This window comes from Leopardus geoffroyi, chromosome B3 (genome assembly GCF_018350155.1).
Source record: "Leopardus geoffroyi isolate Oge1 chromosome B3, O.geoffroyi_Oge1_pat1.0, whole genome shotgun sequence".
Lineage (NCBI taxonomy): Eukaryota > Metazoa > Chordata > Mammalia > Carnivora > Felidae > Leopardus > Leopardus geoffroyi.
The window spans coordinates 116301721-116320598 of NC_059337.1; positions in this window are offsets into that span (position 1 = coordinate 116301721).

The following is an 18878-nucleotide window of genomic DNA, read 5'->3' on the forward strand; positions in this document are numbered from 1 at the left end:
GTAAAATATCATCTTATAAAAGGGAGAGCCACTGGTATTTTAACACTTATTCAAATAAGGGATAGGAATAGTTTTAAAACCTCAGATTACATTTATTTCAAAGGGATTTAAAACACTTAATAGACTACCATCTTTTTCATGGAAATTCATTATGTTATCCCAAACTGTTTCCAGAATCTGGGAGTTTTGACTGCTAGATCTGATCACTCAGGTGACATCTCTGGTGCCCCGCTGTGAAAGCAGGCAGGACCCCTGAAGCTATTCAGTAGGTCCATTCAAAGGCAGATGCAGGTAAAAGACGAGCCCGGATTGCTACTTTTTAGGATCAGATTTTTCCATTTACAAAGTAGTATTTGGTCTTAGGAAAACTGCATTCACTTCTATTATGCTTGTGAAGAGTTCACTTGTAGCCAGTTTCTGGAGGTGGTGGTAGTAATTAAGCCAATTACACAAAGACCTCATTTTGATAATCGTTTATTGTCAACAAATGACTCACAGTTTTGGTATCTGCAGCTGGTTAGGAAAATTCTGTGGAGACACTGTCACCTTGGCTCACTCCTTCTCAGTGTGGGCAATGGAAACTGGTTCTTAGCAGGGGTGTAAAAAAAAAAAAAAAATCTTAACGGCTTTATGTATAAAGCACAGATATACATGCAGCCCATAAACAAGTATATCGTATATCAGCCTTATTAAAATTTCATAGGGACCACAGATTATATGATTCCTTTCATTTATTATTATTCTTTTTATTTTTGAGAGACAGCACACATGTGTGCATGAGCAGGGGAGGGGCAGAGGGAGAGAGAGAGAGAGAGAGAGAGAGAGAGAGAGAGAGAGAGAGAGAGAATTGTAAGCAGGCTTCACACTCAGTGTGGAGCCCGACACGGGGCTCAATCCCAGAGCCCTGGGATCATGACCTCAGCCAAAATCAAGAGTTGGACCCTCAACCAACTGAGCCACCCAGGCACCCGCACAGGATTCCTTTTATATGAAGTGTCCAGAAAGGTAGATCTGTAGAATTAGAAAGTGGATTAGTGATTGTATAGGACTGGGGGAAATGAGGATGTGGGGCTGAAGGTGATAACTAATAGGAACAGGGTTTATTTTGGGGTTGATGAAATGTTCTAAAATTGACTGAGGTGATGGTTGCACAACTCTGAATATACTAAAAGCCATTGATTTGTGTACTCTGAATGGGTAAATTGTATGGTATGTGAATCATAACTCAATGAGGTTGTTAAAAAAAAAAACACTTCCCTCCTTTAAAATAAATCATTGGGGGTGAGGGTGACTAGGAAAAAATGTTCAAAAAATGCTCCTTAAGGGGGCAATAATGAAAAAAGAGAGAGAGAGAGAGAGAGAAATTGCCTTGGACCAAAACACCAAGGAATTTCATTTTCAGTCTCTGCATTCCTAGCCTAAACATCTGCCCTGACAGATAGTCCCCACTTAGCTGAGCAGTGCCTTGCCTCCTGGATCCTACGCAAGCCAGGTAGTTTCCCACACCTCTACCAATGGGTGGAGTCTGGAATTAACTCTGCTGCCCAGAGCCCAGAGTCTCTACTACTAGTTGGGCTGAGAAAAGGCATTGGGGGAGGTATGTCTTCGGGGAATCAGGAATCATGGCTGCCTTACAGGAATCATATTAGGAACTGTCTCCTAAGACCTGGGTAGCTTAAGACCACGAGAGGCTCCCTGAGCACTTAGATGTTGAACTCAGGTTAAGTCCTCTGGGATACCAACTCTGGGGTGGTTAGAAAACATGGTTTTTGTTAAGGGGTACTCTCAGAATCAACTCTTGTGGAAAAGAGGGGAAGGAAGCAGGAGTCAACTGAGGGAAAAGTTGAGCTATGACACAGCTCTGGCAATGGGCTCAGCCAGCCCCAGGAGAAGCTCTGAAGTTGAGTTAGCCCTTCAGAGTTGTCCCAATAGCTGAGCATGAGCCCTTTATTCCTGAAGGGATATCTGGGTGGCACATCACAGCATTCACCCCCCCCCCCAACATTTCATAAGGGTCAGAAGAATGCCCGTAGAAAGCTCATGAGGTAACCTGGTCGCTGTGACTAAAGCAGACTACAGAAAATGACCTCCCAGATGAATGCATTCTTTTGGTCACAGAATCATAGAGAATGACTTCGTATAGTATTATAATGAGTATGCAGTTAACACTAGCTAATATCACAAACTTCTATTGATATTATGATGACATAGATGAACCAACAGTCACCAAAGAAGCTTCATCTGTCAATGTAAGGACATTTAGTAAATGCTGTCAATAATGTGCATGTCAATACCATGCATCAATGTGTTGTGTTATCTGACCTGTGGTATCAGGTATGTTACACTATTTCCTTAAGGCAGATTGCCACATAATATAAAACACTATATAAATATGTTTAGTTTTTTCACACATATTGAAGAGTGTACTCGTCAAGATCTCACATGTTCTGTCAGACATAGTTTTGGGAAACCCTGCTTTTTTTTTTTTTAATTTTTTAATGTTTATTTTTGAGAGAGAGAGACAGAGCACAAGGGTGTGTGTGTGGGTGGGGGCCGGGGGGCAGAGAGAGAGGGAGACACAGAATCCTAAGCAGGCTGCAGGCTCTGAGCTGTCAGCACAGAGCCTGATGAGGGGCTTAAAACTCACGAACTGTGGGATCATGACCTGAGCTGAAGTCAGACACTTAACCGGCTGAGCCACCTAGGCGCCTCAGAAACCCTGCTCTTATCAAAGCTACTCCCATCCCTAAGCCTTCCATGCTGTGTTCCTACTACATCTTTCTGGCTGCTATTGCTCTTCTAGAGAACCCTATATTTAGAAGGCATGAAGAACCCAGACTGTTCACAGAAGGGCTTTGGAGAGACTGTGAATTCCCTAGAATTGAATGAGAAGTGTGTGCATCATTGTCTATGTACATTTTTCTAGGACAGGGGTGTATAACTCTCATAAAATTCCCAAAGGGGTCCATTCCTTTGGGTTTATTAATCATTTCATCTTCAGTGATGCTCTTTTTACTGTTTTCTTACATTCACTGTGTATTTTTATATTCCATCGGGTGTTATGAAGCAGATGAATTCCCACATTTCTTCAGTGCTTCCACTAAGGTTCCTCTTTTAACACACTCTAGCGTTCCTCCTTAAAAAAAAAAAAAAATCTCCAACTTCTTATATGTCTTTTTTGAACAGATACCTCTTAACTGATGACATACATACATTAATATTCACCCCCTGATAGTGGATATAGTCCAAGTAGGTTCAGTTCTAATATATCCAAGAAGCTCCCTACAGTGGTTGACATGGCTGCCCAAGATGAGAGCATGTTCAGGGAGTTCCTTTCCTTGCTTCTATTTCCACATATACTCCTTTGTCTTGGTCTGAAGAGAAAGCCACTGGGCTGCCCAAGATGAGAGCATGTTCAGGGAGTTCCTTTCCTTGCTTCTATTTCCACATATACTCCTTTGTCTTGGTCTGAAGAGAAAGCCACTGGGCCCGTTAAATCATACAAGCAAAGAAAAAAGAAAAAATTGCCATTGAATGTTTGTCTTTTAGCTACCACTTATTAGCACTTAACTAAGTATCAAGCACTGGGCTAAGTGCTATATAAATAATCTCATAACAAGTCTATAAGGTGGATGTTACTGTAATTCTCATTTTACAGAGGAGGAGACTGACGCTTGTCAAGGGTAGAGTGCTCCAAGTCACACAGATAATGAGTAGTAGAGCCACAGTTGACTCCCAAGTTGATTAACTCCAGGGCTCACACTCTTCACCACTAACCTTGACTACCCCAGAACCATGCAAGGCTGGCTTTTTAACTTTTTTATTGGAAGGGAGGAATATATATATGTGTATATATATGTATACGTGTGTGTGTGTGTGTGTGTGTGTGTGTACTAAAAAAAGTTACAAGGCTTAATTAATGATTACAAAATGAATGCCATTTAACCACCACCTGGGTCAAGAAATAGAACATGGCTGCCCTGTGTCTCTTCTTATCTCAACTTCCTCCCTTCTCACTGAAGGTAATCACAATATTGACTTTTATGATAATGGCTTCCTTGCTTTTTAAAATATTTTTACCAACTAACAATGCATTGTGTTTACACAATTGATTAGGTCTGCCCTTTTTTTTGGGGGGGGGGAGGGTGGTGTATAAATGAGATCATACAATTTCTCTTTTGCTATCTTGAGTTTTCCATTTGCTCAACTTTATGTTTTAGAATGACCTAAATGCTTATGGCTGTAGCTTGTTCGTTTTTGTTGCTGAATAGTGTTCAGTTGTGTTAATGTGTCACAATTTATTCTTTCTGCTGCTGGTAAACATTTGGATTGTTTTCATTTTGAGGCTATTTGGAATAATGCTGCTATAAGCACTCTTGAACCTGTGTCCTGGTGTGCATGTGTACACGTTCTTCTAGGCTATAAACCTCAAAGTGGGATTTCTGAGTCATGAGCTATACATGTATTCAACTTTAGAAGAAAATACCAAATTATTATCAAAGTGACTTACTCCATGCTCCCAACTGCAGTGTATGAGATTTCCCATTGCTTCATGATAACGTGTGTTTAAAAGATAGGCTACAGCTTTGTTCCTTGCCTTTTATGGGGAAGAATCTCAAGTCTAAACACTGCCACTCTATCTCCCATAGGTACACCAGGGCTGCTTTGGTTAGTGAACTTCCATTTTCCAGCCACATTTCCTTTTTCCACTTATATCCTGTCTTTTGGAAAACACCTCTGAATTATTATCAGAAATGAATTCAGCAGAGCTCACAGAAAGGAACAGGAAAAAAAGACCGATAATGGAAATTCCCTATGAAGATATTCTCTGTGTAGCTACGCTACACAAATGTCCCAGACATAGGAACGATTTTCCATTTTTCAGGTTATAACACATACAGCCCACATGCTGACCAAACACACAGGTTTAACCAAGTGTTTCCTATAGATGCTGCACTACGATTAGTAATGAGGGGGTGGCAGGTTTAGTTTGTCAGAGGATTGAGTCAGACTGGAGAAAGAAAGCTCTGGAAAGGATTTTTGTCTGATGTTCAGAACAGAGTCCAGCACATAGTAGGTGGTCAGTGAATATTTGTTGGTTGTTTAATGTAAGCTGAGTGTGTCAAACATCATTTCTAATTTTTTTTAATGTTTATATATTTATTTTTGAGAGGGAGAGAGAGAGCACAAGTGGGAGAGGGGCAGAGAGAGAGAGAGGGAGATACAGAATGAAGCAGGCTCCAGGCTCTGAGCTGTCAGCACAGAGCCCGATGTGGGGCTCGAACCCATGAACCATGAGATCATGACCTGAGCTGAAGTTGGACACTCAACAGATGGAGCCACCCAGGCGCCCCTCAAACATCATTTCTAAATATTTCAGGGAGAAGCCCAGTGACTTTATGGGTTCTTGAATCTGTAAGGGATGGAAACTTTTGACATCCCAAGCTGTTACTATAGTCAGCATTTCAACACTCCTGAATCAAGCACTTTTCTCCCTCCCTCTTCCCTCTAGGCTACACGCACTGGACTGAGCATGTGATGGGATGAAAAGTCCCAGTGATGAACTTGCTGAAGACTCAGATCAAGAGAGAACTTCAGGATCTTTCAAGTTCCAATTACATGTTGATATCACCAAATATAGCTGATTTTACCTTAAGAGGGCTGCCACATGACAAAAGGATATTTTTTGTGTTATTATTCATAATTTATTTAAAAATATATTTAGAATGTAACCTCCTGTGCCAACCACTATACTAGGTGACAGAGAAATAACAGTGAATAAGATAGAGATGGTTTCAACATTTTAGTCTAGTGAGGGATGTGGACCAAGTAAAGCCCTGACAATTAAACTTCATTGTAATTGGAACTATGATGGAGGAAACAAAGGAGTCTGAAAGCATGAAAAGAGGGTATAAAACGCGTGAGGGAGATGGAGGAAGGCTTCCTGGAGGAAAGGATATATCTAAACAGAGACAAGAAAGAGGAGTAGGAGTTTGCCAACTGAATAAGAGAGGTAAGAAAATGCAAGGCAGAAGGTAGAGCATGAACCAAAACCAAGAGGCAAGAGAGAATAAGAAAGTGAAAAATGTTCAGAATGACTAGAGCACAGAATATATGAAAGATTGGGAGAGATAAGGTTATAGCAGAATTCAGTGGCAAGATTATTAAAAACCACATCAAGGAGTTCAGAGCAGTGGGATACTAAAGGAACATTAAAAAAAATTTTTTTTAAGTTTATTTATTTATTTTGAGAGAGAGAGAGAGAGAAGGAAAGAGAGATTCCCAAGCAGCTCTGCACTGTCAGTGTGGAGCCTGATGCAGGGCACGAACTCGTGAACCATGGGATCATGACCTCAGCTGAAACCAAGAGTCAGACGCTTAACTGACTGAGCCACCCAGGTGCCCCTAAAGGAAGAATTTTAAGGAAGAAAGTGACAAAGTCAGATTTGGATTTAGAAGTGTGTTATCATAATCTGAGCCTGAAAAGATGATGACCTATACTAAGCTAATGACAGTAAGAAATGAACTATATTTAGGAGGTGCAATTGATAAGGATTGGTGACGAGCCTGGGGTGAGGACAGGGAGAATTCAAGAAACTTAGCGTGGCAGTTGGGTGAATGATTTACTGAGATAGGATACACACGGAAGAGCAATTTGGGGAAGGGGGTAGAATAGTGGGTTTTATTTTAGTTGTGTGTGTTTGAAGTGCTGGTGAATTATACGGTGAAGGTGTACTGGGCAGATAAAACTCAGGAAAATCTCTGAGTCTGCTATGTAAACTTAGGAGGTCCAGCAGCCACTGAGTAAATGGTAAAATATTGGGGCTGTGGCAAACATATTAAAGGAAGCTAACTGGTTTGGTGGATGTTTTTTATTCCTCCATCATAGGCTTACATTGGTTTAATTTTCTGTTCTGGCTTCCTGGCCGTATTTGTTGAATAAGGACCTCAAAACCTGGTGTTTGTTATAAAGCAGATTCCAACAGCTAAAATCCAGATCCTTTCTTTCCAGGCAGCTACCTGGGCTACATTTCAAAGAAGGGACTCGAAGAGGGTAGCAATGGAGTTCACATTGCTTATTGGAATCAACACAATGACAACTAACTTTTTAAGTGTTTGGAACAGAGTGATGCCTAACACCTTTACAGCTGCCTACAGACACACAAACAGCTCCACCAACTGCCTCCTCAAACGAACTCTAATTCATTGCTGCAAAGACTTAGGTGTTCTCCCAGGTAGGGTCCAGCCTAGACTAGAATAAGGGTAGTTCTTGCTGAAACATAAGTTAGGTTGACTTGTATAGCTTAAGAAACATATTAGACCTTTGAATTCAAACTTCAGTGAGCTTTTTAAAACCCCAACCTCTGCTACACCCCTCCCTTTTAAGGATTATTGAAGTGTTTTTCTAGTTTGCCAACAAACCTTTCTATATCTCAGTTTATATCTCAGTTGTTCAGATAATGAGCTAAGGAGAGAACATTTTTCCTTACCTCACCACAATCCTTGAGAGGGCACTGGGGCTGAGAAAAGGTTAAATCATTTTCCCAAGGTCAGAGAGCCCACATTCGTTAGCAACAGTGCTATGTTGGCTCCCATTTGCTATCCGTTATCTTAATCTTGATGGTAAGAATAATTTCCACAAAAATGATGAACATGTATTGAGCATTTATTATGTCCCCTAAACTCAATGAAAACACTTGACATAGATTTTTGGCATTTAATCTCCACAACAGTTTTATGAGGTACTATCGTTTCCACTTCTAAGATGCGGGTTCTGAAGCCTAGGGAAGTTATCACCTGCTGAATGCATGCAGGTGACGGGTGGCAGAACCAGGATTTGAACACAAAAGACTGACCTCATTGTAATCAAATACACTTTGGTTGGGGGGACCTCTGAGGACCTTCTCCCACCACCCAACCCCCTGGTACCACCTGTTCAAAGATTCGGTGATTTATTTCTGTACTCTGGAGTCTTCACATAAGTTATATCATGAAAAGTATGGTTTTGAGTGGTTGTGTTGAGTTTATCTGGTTTAACAAATTTTTTTGTCTAGCTTAAGCATTGGAAGTAGGTCAGGAAGAAGTAGGTAGAGCCAATCACAGATTGGCCCAGGGCCAAGTTGAGGTAGAGAGATTTATTTTTCAACCTTGAAGGTGCAGAGAAAGGACTGAATTGGTCTTCCACTTCACAACTTGGGAGAGCCTAGTGCCTCCCCATACAGTGGAAGCCATTCTTGCCAGTAGGGGTCTCTGCTTCACAAAACAATATCCTATTGGCTCTTCTTTTGGATCCAGAAACATGAGGCTGGCTGGATTTTGTTCTCAGTGCTCAGAAGGAACTCTAGAGCCCAGATTTACCAGGAAAAAAAAAAAAAAAAAAAAAAAAAAAAAAAAAAATATATATATATATATATATATATATATATATAACAACATTTTACCTTTTTCTGGCTTTATTTTTTTTAACTGAAAGAGGATTGGTAACAGGCAACTAAAACATAACAAAAACTTTAAAAAATAAATCCTGAGCATGGTCGCCCCCAAAGTCTCTAAGCTAATGCACTAGACTTGGAAATGTACATTTGTCATGCTTTTTTGAACTTGTACCCTAGCTGTCTGATCGTCCTCCATTCCCATGATACTCCTGTCCTGCCCTTCCATTCAGGTCTGTCTGTTTTGATTCTGAACTCTTCTCCACACCTTCCCCCTCTTCTCAGTCCTGCCAAGGTGGCCCTGTTAAAGCTAGTACTTTGCCAATAATAGCCAACTTGAAAGGATGTAGTACCTTACCTTCTCAGCACAGAAAGGTACTTGATGATTATAGAACAAATGTATCAATTATAATGCAACTTAGTTGCTAGAAAATAGATGTAAACGAAGATTGGAAAAAAAGAAAAAGGAAAGAGGTGAAGAAAAAAACCTGTTAATAAACTCCTCTATGTGATAGAACATGTGTTTTCACATGTTTCTCTCTTAATATTAGTCTTAGGAAGCTTCCTTAATCCCCACCAGTGAGCCTGAACTTTGATTTACTGAGAAAGCTCAGAGAGCCCTGAATCTCTGTTCTTGATAGGCCAGATTATTTTACACTCCCAGCATATGATTATCTTGGAAGCAAGTGTAGTTGAAGCCGTATGATCATCCTCATTCTTTTTCTCCACCCTACCCACCGTATGTTCAAATACCTCCCTCCCAGGCTCTTACTGCAGCCCGGAATTTACTGACAAAGCCTCTGCAGCCTGTGAGCGGGAGGGTTGGGGCAGAAGGTAAGGAAAGGAAATAAATAATGGATGATAAGTTTGGCTGGTGACATATTGTTACAACAGCAGCAGAATCTGCAGGAGTTTAGATGCAGTTCTGCAGATTTTAAGAGATCTTCAGTACAAGAGAAAGCAAAGAAACGCTGGCTGCCTTCAGCAGCTCTATAATTATGAGCCCACACTTCACAGTCATCATAAGGCAACCAGAGTGGGCCCACACGTCCAAACATTTGTGGTCGTCAAAAGTGTAATCCAATCCACCAAAAGGTGCATGAAAACAGCTACCTGTTCAAAAAAAGCTCTCTCTTACACTCCCTCAGCCTGAAATGTCCCATTTATTCATCAAAAATTAATGGTTCTCTAGTTCTAACATTATGGCACCAGGGGAACAATATTGTATAAGACAGGTATTCAAATTCAACTGATTTGAGTAGAGGAAAGATTTGTTAAAGGTTTTGAGGGGAGAGAAAGACAACAGCAAGATGCTGGACTAAGAAGCTATAGGCCTTCCTTCTCCAGAGATGCCATGTTAACAATATACTGATGAGAATACCCCTGTGAGAACCCTAGAGACCAGTCAAGAAGCTACAGCACTCAAGGCATTGTAAAACCAAGAAAGGATTCCAACAAAAAGGGTAGGAAATGTTCAGTATTTTCTCATGCAGAATAGTATGGAGCAACGGGGAGGCGATCCCTCAGACCAGGGGCTCTCCATCAGGATGTTAGCAAAAGAATGGGCCATGTGCCCAACATTCTATTTTGTCTGGGGTTGCCTGAATGACTGGTTTCTATCCTGCCTGACTTGGACCATCTAAGAAACTGGTATCAGAGTTTGGAAGCCTTTGAAAACAGGTGAGCAAGTCAGAGCTGCAGAGCCCCAGGTAGACACCAGGGGGAGTAACAGATCAGAAAAGGTTTGAGATGTCCTAGAACCTGCAGCTGAATTGATTGGTGAAGGTCTTCCCCTGCGCAAGGCTAGCACACAAAGACCAATACTGCTGGGAAAGGTGGTTGTTTCTTCAGATGCTCAAATCCAGTAAAAGATTACAAGGCAAACAAAAAACACGGGCCAATTAAGGAACAAAAATAAAACCCCAGAAACTGACCCTAAACACCAACAGATCTGGAGTGCCTGGGTGGCTCAGTCAGTTAAGCGTCTGACTCTTGAGCTCAGCTCAGGTCATGATGTCACAGTTCGTGAGTTCAAGTCCCCTCTGCCCCATGGGACTCTGCGCTGACAGATTGGATCCTGCTTGGGATTTTTTCTCTTCCTGTCTCTCTCTCTCTCTCTCTCAAAATAAATAAAGTTTTAAAAATCACAGATCTCTGAGCTGTCTGACAAAGAATTTAAAATAACTGTCATGAAGATGGTCAATGAGCTATAAGAGAACACAGACAACTAAATGAAATCAATAAGATGATGCAGGAAAATGAACAAAATAAGAATATCAACAAAGAGATATAAACTATAAAAAATAACCAAACAGAAGAGATGGAGCTTAAAAATACAATAACAGTACTGAAAAATTCATTGAGGGAGTTCAACAACAGACTTTGTAAGGCAAAGAAAGGATCTGTGAACTTGAAGATAAGTCATTTGGACATGACTTACTCCTCTGACTCATCATTGAGTCAGAGAAGTAAAAAGAAAAAAAGAATAAAGAAAAGCAAAGAGAACATAAGGTATGCATGGGACTCTATCAAGAGAAATAATATACATATTAGGGAATCCAAAAGAAGAGAGAGAAAAAGGGGTTGAGAGCTTACTTGAAGAAATAATGGCCCAAACTCTCCCAATCTGAGGAAAGAAATAGACATACAGATTCAAGAAACTTAGAGAATCCAACTATGATAAATCCAAAGAGAACCGCTCTGAGACACATTACAATCAAACTGTTTAAAGTCAAAGATAAATAGATCATGTTAAAAGCAGCAACAGAAAAATAATTTGTAACGAAGAAGGGAGTTTCAGTAAGATTTTCAGTGGATTTCTCTGCTGACACTTTGCAGGCCAGAATAGAGTGACCTGATATACCCAAAGTGCTGAAACTAAAAAAAAACAACTGTCAACCAAGAATACTGTATTCAGCAAAACTGTCCTTCAAAACTGAAGGAGAAGTTAAAACTTTCTCAGATAAACAAAAGCTGAGGGAATTTATCACTAATACACCTGCTCTACAAGAATTATTAAAAAGAGTCTTTGAGTTAGGGCACCTGGCTGGCTCAGTTGGAAGAGTGTGCAACTCTTGACCGCAGGGTCATGAGATCACCCATGTGGGGTGTGGAAATTACTTAAATAAATAAAAACTTTAAAAAAAGAGTCTTGGGGCACCTGGGTGGCTCAATCGGTTGAGCATCCGACTTCTGCTCAGGTCATATCTCGCAGCTCGTGGGTTTGAGCCCCGCGTCGGTCCCTGTGCTGACAGCTCAGAGACTGGAGCCTGCTTCAGATTCTGTGTCTCCCTCTCTCTCTGCCCCTAACCCACTCGCATTCTGTCTCTGTCTCTCTCAAAAATAAATAAACATTAAAAAAAAGAGAGAGAGAGTCTTTTGGGCACCTGGGTGGCTTAGTCAGTTAAGCGTCTGACTTCAGCCCAGGTCATGATCTCGTGGTTCGTGATTTTGAGCCCCATGTCAGGCTCTGTGCTGACAGCTGGAGCCTGGAGCCTGTGTCTCCCTGTCTCTTTGCCCCTCCCCTGCTCATGCTCTGGCTCTGTATCTCTCAAAATTAAATAAACATTTAAAAAATTTTAAAAAGTAAAGAGTCTTAGAGGAGCACCTGGGTGCCTCAGTTGGTTAAGCATCAGACTCTTGGTTTCGGCTCAGGTCATGATCTCACAATTTGTGGGTTTGAGCTCTGTAATGTGCTCTGTGGAGCCTGCTTGGGATTCTCTCTCTCCTTCTCTCTCTGTCCCTCCCCTGCTCTCTCTCTCTCTCTCTCTCTCTCTCAAAATAAATAAACTTTTTTTTTTTTAGAAAGAGTCTTTGAGTTGAAACCAAAGTAGAGTAGACTGCAACACAAAGATTTATGGAAATATAAGACTCTCTAGTAAAGTAAATATGTAGACAAATACAGTAACTTGTACTCTTGTAATTTTGTACATAGACTATATATAACAAAAACATTTAAAATAACTATAAATTTATGTTAACAGATATACAATATATAAAAATATAAGTTGTGGCGGTGCCTAAGTAGCTCAGTTAGTTAAACATCCAACTCTTGATATCAGCTCAGGTCTTGATCTCAGGGACATGAGTTCAAGCCCTGTGTTGGGCTCCACCCTTGGCATGAAACTTACTTTAAAAAAAAAAAAATATATATATATATATATAAAAGCACATACATATACATGTTGTGACATATTAACAAAGTGGAGGGATAATGCTGTAAAGGAGTGGAGTTTTTATATACATCCAAAGTTGTTATCAGTTTAAAATAGACTGCTGTAACTTTAAGATGTCTTATGTAATTTTAATGGCCACAGAGAAAACATTATGTGAGATATCTAGTCAAATTCATAAAAAGTGAAAGTGGAAAGGTGGTTACCAAGGACTGGGAAGGGAGGGAGGTGAGGTTTTTAATGAGTATAGACTTTTAGATTTGCAAGATGAGCAAGTTCTGGAGATCTGCCTCAAAGCAATGTGAATATACTTAACACAACTGAAAATAGACTTTAAAATGATTAAGAGGGTACATTTTATATTTTTTACCACAACAGGAAAAAAATGGGAGAGTTAGTGTTTAATGGGTACAGTTTCAGTTTTGCCAGATGAAAAGAGTTCTGAAGACGGATAGTGGTGATGGTTGCATAACAATGTGCATGTATTTAACGCCACTGAAATGTATACATAAAAATAGTTAAGATGGTAAATATTATGTTTCATGTATTTTCCCAGAATTAAAAAAAACCCCACTAAATCCAAAGTAACCAATAAATATCAATGAATTCACTTCAATCTAAATTGTGTTCCACTTTCCCTGGCATAGCACATTCAGAATCCATGACATAATATTCCCGAAGATTTGCCAATAGAAATAAGCAAAATGTTGGGGGGGGGGCCTGGGTGGCTCAGTCGGGTCAGCCTCCGACTTTGGCTCAAGTCATGATCTCACTGTTGGTTGGTTTGAGCCCTGCTTCAGGCTCTGTGCTGACAGCTCAGAGTCTGGAGCCTGCTTCAGATTCTGTGTCTCCCTCTCTCTCTGCCTCTCCCCTGCTCACACGCTATGTCTCTCTCTCTCTCTCAAGAATAAATAACATTAAAAAATATTTCAAAAGGTGCGCCTGGGTGGCTCAGTTGGTTTAGCATCCAACTTCGGCCCAGGTCATGATCTCGCGGTTTGTGAGTTCGAGCCCCGTGCGGAGCTCTGTGCTGACAGCTCAGAGCCTGGAGCCTGCTTTGGATTCTGTGTCTCCATCTCTCTCTGCCCCTCCCCTGCTCGTGCTTTCTCTGTCTCTTAAAAATAAATAAACGTTAAAAAAAATTTTTTTTAAAAGGAAAGAAAGAAGCAAAATGCTGCCATTAAACCTGCTCCACAGGCAAGAACGGTGCCCCCCAATCTACAACGTGGGCAGCATGCTACCAGCACGAGGCATTGGACCTGCCACCTGCTCCACTACCACTGGACTCTGTCACTGGCAACACTTGTCAAAGCAGTCCACAGCTTCTCCCCCCGGAAGACCAACACCCAGTGAACCATAAGGTAGCAACTGACAGAATCATTCTATGGAAACTTCCTATTAGCCGAGTAGCTCCAAAGCAATGTTCCAGAAACCAATGATATTGTAACACCTTAAAGATGCATAGATAATATGTTTCAATCAGGAAGTTAAATTTACAGAAAAAAACCCCACAAAAAATCTAAAGGGCTTGTCGTTTTAAATTCCTTTCAATGCCCTGAATTCCATCTGACTTTTATAATAAAAGCACATGCTTTTATACATATTGTGATCCATAGTCAGCCTACCTCATTTTTTTTTAAAACATCATACAAAGACCCTCTTAAGTTCTAGCAGGTACCCTGTAAGTTGTAGCTAGGTACAATAAAAAAATAATAATACCTACTCTCTTGAGACAGCCGGTTTCCAAAATGTTCCCCTAACATTCACATCCTGTGTAGTCCCTGCCACTTGGTACCAAGGTTAGCCTGTGTGACCAATAGAATATGGCAGCAAGTGATGATATATCACCTTCAAGATTAGATTTCAAAAGGCTATGGATCTCTGAGATCTCTTGCTCTGGGGGAAGCTAGGTACCATGTCATGGGGATACTCCGGAATCCTATAGAGAGACCTACCTGATAAGGAACTAAGGTGTCCAACCAGCAGCCAGCAGACAATGGAGGTCTTCCGACAAGGATGTGGGTAAGCTTGGAACTGGAAGCATGTCCAATATAGCCTTCAGACAATAACTTCGGTGCCAGCCAATAGCTTGACTGCAACTTCCTAAAACACCTTGAGTCAGGAACACCCAACTAAGATGCTCCCACAGAAACATTTAAAAATAATAAATGATATTTTAAGCTGTTGAATTTGGAGATAATTTGTTAGGTAGCTGTATATAACCAATACATCTCTCCAGCCATTCTGTAAGGGAAAGGGGTGTGTGTGTATGTGTGTGTGTGTGTGTGTGTGTGTGTGTGTGTGTTAAAATGTTGAACACCTGGTGACACACACACACAATTATGAAAAACGGAACAATGACCCCAAAATGCACATACTCATAATCTCCCATACCAACAGCAGAACAGGTCTCAGTCCTTGGCCAATAGACTGCTGCCAGATTAGCTCCAAATAGCTAACCCTACTAACCTGACGTTTTACCAGGAGAGATAAATGTCATTGGGTCTTGTAGTATCAGGTCTTTGAGAATCTCCCGGAAGGCACAACGTCTGAAAATAGCATTTATGATAAGGTCATGACAAGAAACAAAATCTAACTCTAATGATTCATCTAAGGAGACTTTTCATATGGAGACTCTTTACAGAAGTGTGGGAATGGTTATAGGAACCAAGAAGAATGTTGAAGCTTCCAGAGACTAGCGAGCTAGGAAAGATATTTGGGCAAAAGGCAGAAATTGTGTTACCAGAGTCCACTGACAGGTGAGCCCAAGGAGTAGGGGGCACCCAATCATACCTATTGTAATGACGGGACACAGCCACCCCAAAACCATGGTGCCAAAGCAGGGAGCGAGTGGGAAAGAAATGTGTTAATCTTCCTCCGCTCCCATCCTCCAGTCCCATCATGTTGGTGCTTTCCTTTGGGCAAAGCTGACCAGCAGCAAGAGGGCAAAAGAGCCCAGTTGATGCACAGGTCAGTTTCCCAGGGTACAAAGCTAGACAGAAAAGGGCAGAGGATGGATGGTGGGGTGGCACAGCATTAGAGCATTTTCAGATTCTTTTTCTTTATAGTGTTATTTTTTTTAATGTTTATTTATTTTTGAGAATGAGAAAGAGAGAGAGAGAGAGAGCACAAGTGGAGGAGGGGCAGAGGGAGAGAGGGGGGAGACACAGAATCCAAAGCAGGCTCCAGGGTCCGAGCTGTCAGCACAGAGCCTGACACAGGGCTCGAACCCACAAACCGTGATATCATGACCTGAGCCAAAGTCGGATGCTTAACTGACTGAGCCACCCAGGCGCCCCACATTTCCAGATTCCTAAAGACTCTTAAAGATTATCTAAGACATTCCACCAGTCTGTGTAAATCCTCTTTATCTCACCCCTAGCAGACATCCAAAAACTCCAAAGGTGGCAAAAAACATAGCTTTTGGAGTCAAGCAAGCCCTCTCCCTACTTCTGAGCTGTGCGACCTTGGGCAAATTACCTAACCTCCCCCAAATCTCAGGTTTCTGTTTTGTAAAGTGAGTGCCATGATAACCTAATAAGGTTATGGTGAAATTAAATATTAAGTGCAGAGATGAGGAGACTTATAATACTTAGAATTTAATATAGATAGGTAGGTAGATAGATAGATAAACAAACCGGAGTGATGCATGAGAAACAAGTCACGGTGAATGCCCATTGGGAAGAATTTTGAAGGAATGAGTCCAGGGTAGAAGAGAACTTTTCTTTTTATTATCTGGTCTTTTTTTTCTTTTTTAAAAAGTTTGTTTGTTTGTTTGTTTGTTTGTTTATTTATTTAGAGAGTAAGCACATGCACAGACACATGTGAGCAGGGGAGGGGCAGAGAGAGAGGGGGAGACAGAAAATCCCAAGCAGGCTCCATGCTGTCAGCACAAAACCCCACACAGGGCTCAAACCCACAAACTGTGAGATCATGACCTGAGCCGAAATCCAACGTCAGATTCTTAACCACCCAGTCACCCCTATTATATGCTCTTTTATAGAGAGTACTGTTGGGATTTTTTCCACTTATAGGTACGATCTTTAAAAGAAAACCAGGGGCGCCTGGGTGGCTCAGTCGGTTGAGCGGCTGACTTCAGCTCAGGTCATGATCTCACGGTCCGTGAGTTCGAGCCCCACATCGGGCTCTGTGCTGACAGCTCAGAGCCTGGAGCCTGTTTCAGACTCTGTGTCTCCCTCTCTCTGCCCCTCCCCCGTTCATGTTCTGTCTCTCTCTGTCTCAAAAATAAATAAACGTTAAAAAAAAATTTTTTTTTTTAAATAAAAGAAAACTTGGGGCGCCTGGGTGGCCAGTCGGTTAAGCGTCCGACTTCAGCCAGGTCACAATCTTGCGGTCCGTGAGTTCGAGCCCCGCGTCAGGCTCTGGGCTGATGGCTCAGAGCCTGGAGCCTGCTTCCGATTTTGTGTCTCCCTCTCTCTCTGCCCCTCCCCTGTTCATACTCTGTCTCTCTCTGTCCCAAAAATAAATAAACGTTGAAAAAAAATTTTTTTTAAAATAAAAAAAAAAATAAAAATAAAAGAAAACCAAAAAAACTCCCTTGACACCAACAGTCTTTCCAGTCAGTGTCTTGTATTCTGCTGCTTATCCCATCCATTCCACAACTATTATAAAGTGTTTACTACTATAATAGGTATTGGGGCTACAAAAAAATTAAGATACCATCCCACCTTTCGAGTAGCCAGTCTAGTTGCAGAGACAAAAAGCAAGCAGATAAGCATTATGCAGTGTAGTTAAGTGAGGCCTATCTGATTTTTCTTATTTAAAATTTGAAGACACGCACACAACCCCCCCTTTTCTTGTTGCACTTACCACATTCTAACATCCTATATAACTTATTTATTTATGATGTTTATTGTCAGACTCCCTCCACTCCATAAGGATGAGGATTTTTGCCTACTCTGCTCATTGATAGATCTCCAATGCCGGAAATGGTGAAATTTTTCAGTGGATGTTTGCTGGATGAATAATTGCTATGTAATAGAAAAGCATGACAAGGGAGCTACCAGAACAAAACGTAAAAGGAACATTGAACTTGTATATGGAGGTCAGTAAGGCTTTACAGGAGGGGTGACACCTCGTACTTAAACTTGAAGCAAATCAGGTGGCTTCGGCTAAAAGACCTAATGTTGTTAAGAACAAGCAAATGAGAAATACGGAAAAAGGAAACACACAAGAAACTTGAGTCCAAAGGCATAGAGAGAGATGTAAGAGAATGGAACATATGGAAAACTGAACATATGGCAATAAATATTGGGTGCTGGTAATTGTTTGTGCTGGCTGGGTGGTGGGTTCTTGAAGACTTGTTACACCGTTCTTTCTCTAGGTTTAAAATTTCCCATAAGACAAACTTCAGGGTACATGGATAAACTATTTTTAATAAGTATAAAAGAATTTTAAAAATGAATGTGTTCTAGGCAGGGGGGCACGGTTATAGTTACCAGCCACATGTAACAGCAGCCCAGCTGGGATGGCAATAGTGGTGGGTGAAGAGGTAAATACCTGGCAAGGAATATATAAATGCATCGTTTTTTAATTGTAAATGACAACTCAAAATAGCTCAAGTATAAAAGGGAATTCATTGGTTCACATACTGGGGAGTACAGACTGTCTCTGGCATTAAAAACTACCAGATCTGGGGCAGCTGGGTGGCTCAGTCAGTTAAGTGACTGACTCTTGGTTTCAGCTCAGGTCACGATCTCACAGTTTGTAGGATGAAGACCCGTATGTGGCCCAGCGCTGACACTGTGGAGCCTGCTTAGGATTCTCTGTCTCTCTCTCTCCCTCTCTGCCCCTCCCCTGCTCACTCCCTCTGTCTCTCAAAATAAATAAGTAAACTTAAAATAAACCTACGGGATCCAAGAATTTAATTGATACCACGGGAGCTCTGTCTCTCCTCATATCCTTTTGGCCTCTGTTCAGTTTCATTGTTGAGATACTCCTCTAGGGGGTGAGCAAGATGGCCATTGATAGCCCCCACCTCAAATCCTCCCAACTTAAAGAACTTTCCTCTCCCAATGCTCGTTTATAAATCTCATGGAAATTTCTGATTGGCTCTATTTGGGTCATGTGCCCCCCCCCTCCCCCAACCAATCACTGCGGGATAGGGTGATGGAGTAATGTGATTGGCCAAGCCCGGAATAGGTGCTATAGCAAGTGAGGGAGGGGGAAACCTCAGCCATGATTGACAGCTCGCCAGGATCACATGGACTAGGGGAAGGAAGGGATGCTAGCAGATCCCAATAGCTGGTATCAT